Source organism: Euphorbia lathyris, chromosome 9 (genome assembly GCF_963576675.1).
Source record: "Euphorbia lathyris chromosome 9, ddEupLath1.1, whole genome shotgun sequence".
NCBI lineage: Eukaryota > Viridiplantae > Streptophyta > Magnoliopsida > Malpighiales > Euphorbiaceae > Euphorbia > Euphorbia lathyris.
This window is the reverse complement of record NC_088918.1, coordinates 27,521,782-27,528,721: the sequence shown is the minus strand read 5'-3', so window position 1 is coordinate 27,528,721 and position 6,940 is coordinate 27,521,782.

Below are 6,940 nucleotides of genomic sequence, written 5' to 3'. Positions count from 1 at the left end.
CACAAAAAATGTCTTACTTGATCGCATCAATATGAGCCTCAATGTCTTTGTGCACCTTCGCCCACACTGTATCGAGTGCTCCAGTAGATGAATTCAACCACTGTTTCAACTGTGCATGTACACTCTATACTCGACATGTTGTGTTTCCTAATTACAACACATTGTTCGTCCACGCTTGGCAGAACTTCTCCTTATGCACTAGCCATGTGGTCTCCACATACTGTATCACATAAGGCCATTTGGCAGTAGTATTCTTCATTATTCTCACTGCCTCCTCCTATTCGGCTACTGTCAGCGCTTTAATTATTTTTTCCATTTGCTATTCTTAAAAATTTCTCCAAATTCCTTCAATCCAATCAATTTATCTACTATATCCTCCACATCTTTATTAATATGTCACGTACATAATAAATGATGAGTTTTTGGAAAAACCTCACTAACCGGTCTCATCAATCCTAACTCCCGGTTAGTAGCAATGGCTGTCGAATGAACATCATCTCCGAGCAAAAGCCTCAATTTTTCTAAAACCCACATATAACTACCCTCAGTCTCATCCTTCATAATTGCACATGCAATCAAGAAGTTCTTGTTAGAAGGCGTCATTCCAATGATCTCAAAAAATGGCATTTTATACTTGTTTGTTTTATATGTTGAATCCATGCCAACAAACAAGTAGCAGGATCAGAACAAGATGATCCAAGTAGGATGTGCGATAAAAAAAGGTGAGTCACAACATTGTTATCTAGATCTGCTTACGTCCAATGTATGTAATCCATATCTAGAGTTAGCCGATAAAACTGACTGATTACACCCCGACCCTCAAAACTCTCAGTCCTTATTTTTTTCCTGTAATTATACACATGTCTTTGGGTTGGGTTATCCTCAGGGTGTTTTTCTTTAATCGTTGCAAAAATAGCACAAGGCTTTGCTTGAGCTACACTCATTTGACGCATAATTTTTTTTGAAGTGGGAATTAGTCCGCTCATCTGTCGATATCCCTGAGGATATACAACCAATCCATGATTGTGCTGTCATCTCTCTCCAGCAACACCATTTACCACCCAACCTACTAATTCCCCGATTTCTAGAACCTTCACCTGGAATTTGCAACCACAATATTTTGTTTTCGTATTCCTCCGTATTACTTCCTCTATATCCTTATCCCTTTGGGTATTCTTTATACCATGGGCACATTTAAAAAATATCCATTTCAATTTTCTCCCGATCTTGTGAGAAGATATAGTTAACTCGAAGCCAAGACGAATCGCCGTCTGTTTTGCCCATTTAACAGCTTCCTGGTATGTTTCAAACGTCTATAGAGGATAAAATTCTCCACTGTAATCGACACTGTCACCTCCAAAGTCTTCTAACGGAATCTGCAAACGTTAACTAATGAACATTAGATTCCATTACGATCAAATTTGCTAATATGTTAGGTCCTAAACCCCAAAATTCTATTTTATGGGTACAGGACGTGTGCACATTGTGCCTCACCACTAGGTGGGGTGTATGAACATCACGCCCCACCTTGTGGTGGGGCATGATGTACACACGCCCCACCACAAAATGGGGCATGATGTTCATACGCCCCACCTCCAGGTGGGGCGCAATGTTCACACGCCCCGGACCCCGACAACCATGTATTTCAAAAAATTTAAACATTTTCAGACATTTTTAAACGGAAATATACCTCGACTTCAGTGGATTGTTCGTTCTCATCTCTTCCTTTGGATGGCGGATTGCTCGCCATTACACGTATAATCAAGGATTTAGGAAAGAATTGGGATTTGAGAGAGTTTGAAAGGGTTTAGGGTTTTTGAAATATATGGTAAAAGGGTAGTATCATCTTTTCTCAGGGGCTGAGTGTATGAATTTACGGTTGGGTATAGTAATCCACGAATTAAATCAATAAGATTAATTTTTTATTATGTTAATCAATTTATGAATTACAACAACAACGACAACAAAGCCTTAGTCCCGAAATGATTCGGGGTCGGCTAACATGAACCATCATATAAAACTGTGAAATCAAGTCGTGTCAGCGACACAAATTCGCTCCCTCCACTCCGTCCTATCCATTACCAGATTTTCCTCAATTCCCAGTAAACTCATATCACTCTCGATCACCCTCCTCCAAGTTTGCTTAGGTTTTCCCCTACCCCTCACCACTACATCCCTTTGACACTCTTTGGTTCTCCTAACCGGCGCATCAAGCGCTCTACGTCTCACATGGCCAAACCACCTTAGTCAGTTTTCTCTCATTTTATTCTCAATAGATGTGACCCCTACTTTTGTCCTAATTATTTCATTACTCACCCGATCCTTTCTCGTATGACCACACATCCATCTCAACATACGCATCTCCGCCACCGATATCTTATGGATGTGGCAGTGTTTCACTGCCCAACACTCCGTACCATATAACAATGCTGGTCTAATTGCCGTCCGGTAGAATTTCCCCTTCAATCTATTAGGCATGCCGGGGTCACAAAGGAAACCCGTAGCACTCTTCCACTTCGACCAACCAGCTTTAATCCTATGAGCAACATCTCTATCTACTTCTCCATCCGTTTGGATAATAGATCCTAAATACCGGAAGCAATCCGAGGCCTGAACAACTCTCCTATCTAGGGTGATTGTCCCTGCCTCCCTACTCCTATGGCCGCTAAACTTACATTCCAAATATTTTGTCTTACTGCGGCTCAATCAATTTATGAATTAATTAGAAAAAAAATCTAACAGTCTTTCTATAAGAAGATTTTTTTGCTCATTCAAAATATAGTTCATCTGGAATTTTTTCTCTCTGCCAAATTTTATTCAGCTCTCAAAACCGAAACCGAAACCAGCCTATTTTTTCAACCCTAAAGAAAAACCTCTAGTTCAGTTAACCAATTTTCCGATTTGGTTTACCGGTTTTCAGTTCGATTATCGGTTTGTCCGGGTTTTTTTGTCCACCCCTAACCATGCTTCATATGGTCTACAATTCTCCAAGCTCCTTGTTGGTGACTGATAAACTGCACCAAAAAAAAAGATTAACCCAAAATCTTCTTGACAATCTCTTCCTTTTAAGAAGACATGTAGTTATCTCTATAATTGTTTAATTCTTTCTTTCAGACACTCCATTTTGTTGTGGTGTATGGCGGATTATCATTTCATGTCGTATGTCATTGTCTCTGCAATATTTTTCAAATTCAGTTGAGAGATATTCGCCTTCATGGTAAGTCCTCAATGTGTTGATTTTTAATCTAGTAAAATTCTTTACTTCTACCTTGAAATCTTTGAATTTCTAGAAGGCTTTTAATTTTTCTTTGACACAATATACCTAAATTTTTCATGAGTAATCATCAATGGAAGAGATAAAATAATGGTTACCTCCTAGAGATGAAATTGTCATCGGACAACAAAAATTCGAGTGAATAATTGGAGTGGTCTTTTTGCTTTCCATGAAGATTAAGAAGGAAAATGAATTTTGTGTTGCTTTCCAAGTTGACAGGCTTTAATAAACATCATCAAGATGATCAATATTAGGCGAACCCTTTACCGTTCCTTGAAAGCATCTCCAAATTTCCATAGTTCAAGTGGCCATATCTATCATGCCATAATTTTGAAACTCCTTTATCAACACCAACAAAACAAGACATATTCTGATTTTCGAGAGTGAGTGAAAAGTGATTATTTGAAGCAACTCCAACTTTAGCAATAATCTGATTTTTCTTTGACAAATAACAAGCCATATCATGGAAGTGAATGCCAACCCCTTGTTCAAAAGATGACTGGTAGTAAGGAAATTACTTTTTAGACCAGGAATAAAATAGACTTCGGACATTCTTTTAACTCTTCCTTTTGTTTTGAACTCCAACTCACCAACACTATTTACTTTGTATGATTTTCCATCTCCTACCATTACTTCTCCATAATCACATTCAAATAACTTCAAAAACAAATTTTTGTTTCTTGCCATATGTTTGTTAGCACCATTGTCTATACCAAACATTTTGACATATACGAGCAATAAAGTGTCTTGGTCGCTCTTGGTTTCTACATCATATTAGCTTCATGTTTTTCTTCTTCCTTGTGCCAACATTCATACGCCAAATGATAAGGTTTATGGCAATTATATCATTAAAATAGCCACGGCCCTTCCCTCTTTGATTTCTATATATACGTCCTCTTTATGAACCTCTGAAATTATGACTTTGATTTGCATCATTCCATCCATTCTCCTTGCATACATGATAGCCTCTTTTATGAGCATTTGAGCCTCTTCCTTTGAATTTTCCTCCTCTTTCATGACCATGATTTCTACCTCTTTGGTTTTTGAAATTTCCCTTCCTATCATTTCAAAAGAACTTTGACTGAAGTGTTTGATCCAAAACTACTTCCTTCTTCTTGTTTAATCTTTCTTTATGAGCTTACAATGATCATGTGAGTTCATCAATGGCTACCACAATGTTGTCAAATATATAATCCAAAGATCAGAAGATTTATTAAGTGACATGAATAGTTTCACCATTCCTTGTTAACTGGTTGATTATTGACAATACCCCCAAACAATAATCAGAAACAAATTCCGGCTCCATTTATGCAAACTTTCAAACTCCTCTTGAAGAGTTTGCAACCGAACCCTTTTTACCTTTTCATCTCCTTTGAAAGAATTCTCCAAAAATTCCCATGACTGCTTCATATGATTGTACTCCTTGGTATCTCCAAAACAGGCTTGCTAGTTTTTTTCCTTGATTTTCTTAGACTCTCCTTTTGAACTTGTTTTAATGTTTCCTTATTTTCAACCTCAACTTCAGTATACCCTTTTTCAATTATTTCACATTCTTCTTGAGATTTAAGAAGAGCCATCATTTGGATATTCCATTTACCATAAAAAAATTGGTTAATTGAGGGACATAAGAGAGAGGAATAAAGTTATCCACTCTGATCGAACGGAGCTCTGGTACAAATTTGTTAAAGATAAACTTAAAATTGGAGAATAAACAAAGTATAAAGGAGAAAAATGGATTGTTTCTGATTAGTATTTTTCACACTACTTAATTGAATTACAATGCATATATTTATACTCTAAGACGACTCTTCATTAAAGTACATAGCTTTTGTTAAACAATACAACTCTTCATTAAACAATACGACTCTTCACTATGACTATTCATTTAAAAACACGACTCTTAATTAAATTCATGACTCTTCATTATAATTATGTCCGAGTTAATTTAATCTAGTGCGAACAATATTCGTGAACTTTTAAACTACATATAAGGATATCTTTACAAACACCTAAAACTTTAAAGTTTATTTTTATGATTTACACCCTTGTATTTTTTCAACTACATAAGATAATTTTTTCTGGTATATTATAATCCAGAACAATCTTGATAACAACCCAAATAAATCTTTCTAGAGTGAGGAATAAGGGAAAATTAATATAAATAATGACAAGTTATTATTCCTCCTAGAAATCAGATTAATGACCTAACGCATGGTTTATGTAGAATTAATGATAATTAATGCAGGGTAAATATGCAACAATGAAGAGTAATGAGTCTCTAGCATTATGACATACCGTGTGGGCCATGACGAGACACGCCATAACAAGATACGTCCGATAAGAGCAGGTAAAAAAGACATGTCATTATTCTCAAGGAAAGCGTACATACACCTCAACGGTTCTAAAGAATACCAAAAGGCGCATTTATAACCATTTATGAATGGGAATAAATACAATTGAATGGTAATTAATAGTCATTAAGGGGAATAAAGACTTGACTGTTCGAATACCCCCACTCTGAGGTATTCGAGGATGAATGCTAGGATTAATGGAGAATTGATGACAATTAATAGCAATTAAAGATGGGTAATGGCATTACTGTTCATCTACATCTCCACTTGATAACATTCAAATATTATACATGAGGAAAAAGCATAATTAGACAAAGGATGAGGGAGCCGCCATGAGCAAAGATACGCATAGGATCTGCCATCCATACTCTTATGGATAAGGATTCGCCGACGAATCTCCAGGACAGATACAAAGATGCCAAAAGGACAAAGCGACACTAACATCCGTAACTATGAGAACCGTTACACAACGGTTAATAACCATCAAGAAGTCATTTATTAAACATGACTCTTCACATGCTTCCCTATCCATGCTAAAGATTACAGAAATCTATATAAATACTCCAACTTCCTGTGATCAAAGGTATACTTACTGATTCCCTACGTTTGTGTTTATATTTTATTCTCAGAATTATTACTGACTTAAGTATCGGAGTGTTCTCGGCCAAACCCAACAACGTTTCACAGGGAAAAGCTCCGGGTGAAGATTTTTCACAAGTTATCAAATCTCTTATCCATTGGTCAAATTAATTAGCACTAAAAATATTTATAAACATAAACATTACATAATTCATAACAATCTCTTATCCATTATGGTAATGTGGGACTAAAAAATATAGGAGTAGCTAGTGAAGATTAGATAGTTATGGTTGAGTTTGATATTGGTGTTTATTATGACAACTAAATAACAACTCATAATTTACTATTTTAGAAGCTAAATAAAGGAATTCAAAGGAAATTCAAAGCTATTTTGAAGCAACTAAATTTCAAAAAATTGACTATTCTTACTCTTCTCCATTGATTTCCTAACTGCCATTGGCTACCAAAACCCCAAAAACAATTTTAACATAAAAGAAAATCAATCAAAGTTTTCTCATTTTTTTACCTGGTTCCCAGCCTGTCTCCGACTCTCAATGGAGGCAAGCTAAAACCCTCTAGAAAAAAAAACTAAACAATTAGCTTCAATCTCATTTATTTTTGGCGTACAGGAAAACTTTCCTTCTTCTATTATGTTGTGAAAGTTGATTCCTTTTCTAGTTTTCCTGTACGCCAACCCTTATGCTTTCTTCTTCTTCCTTTTCCCTCCTGTCAAACC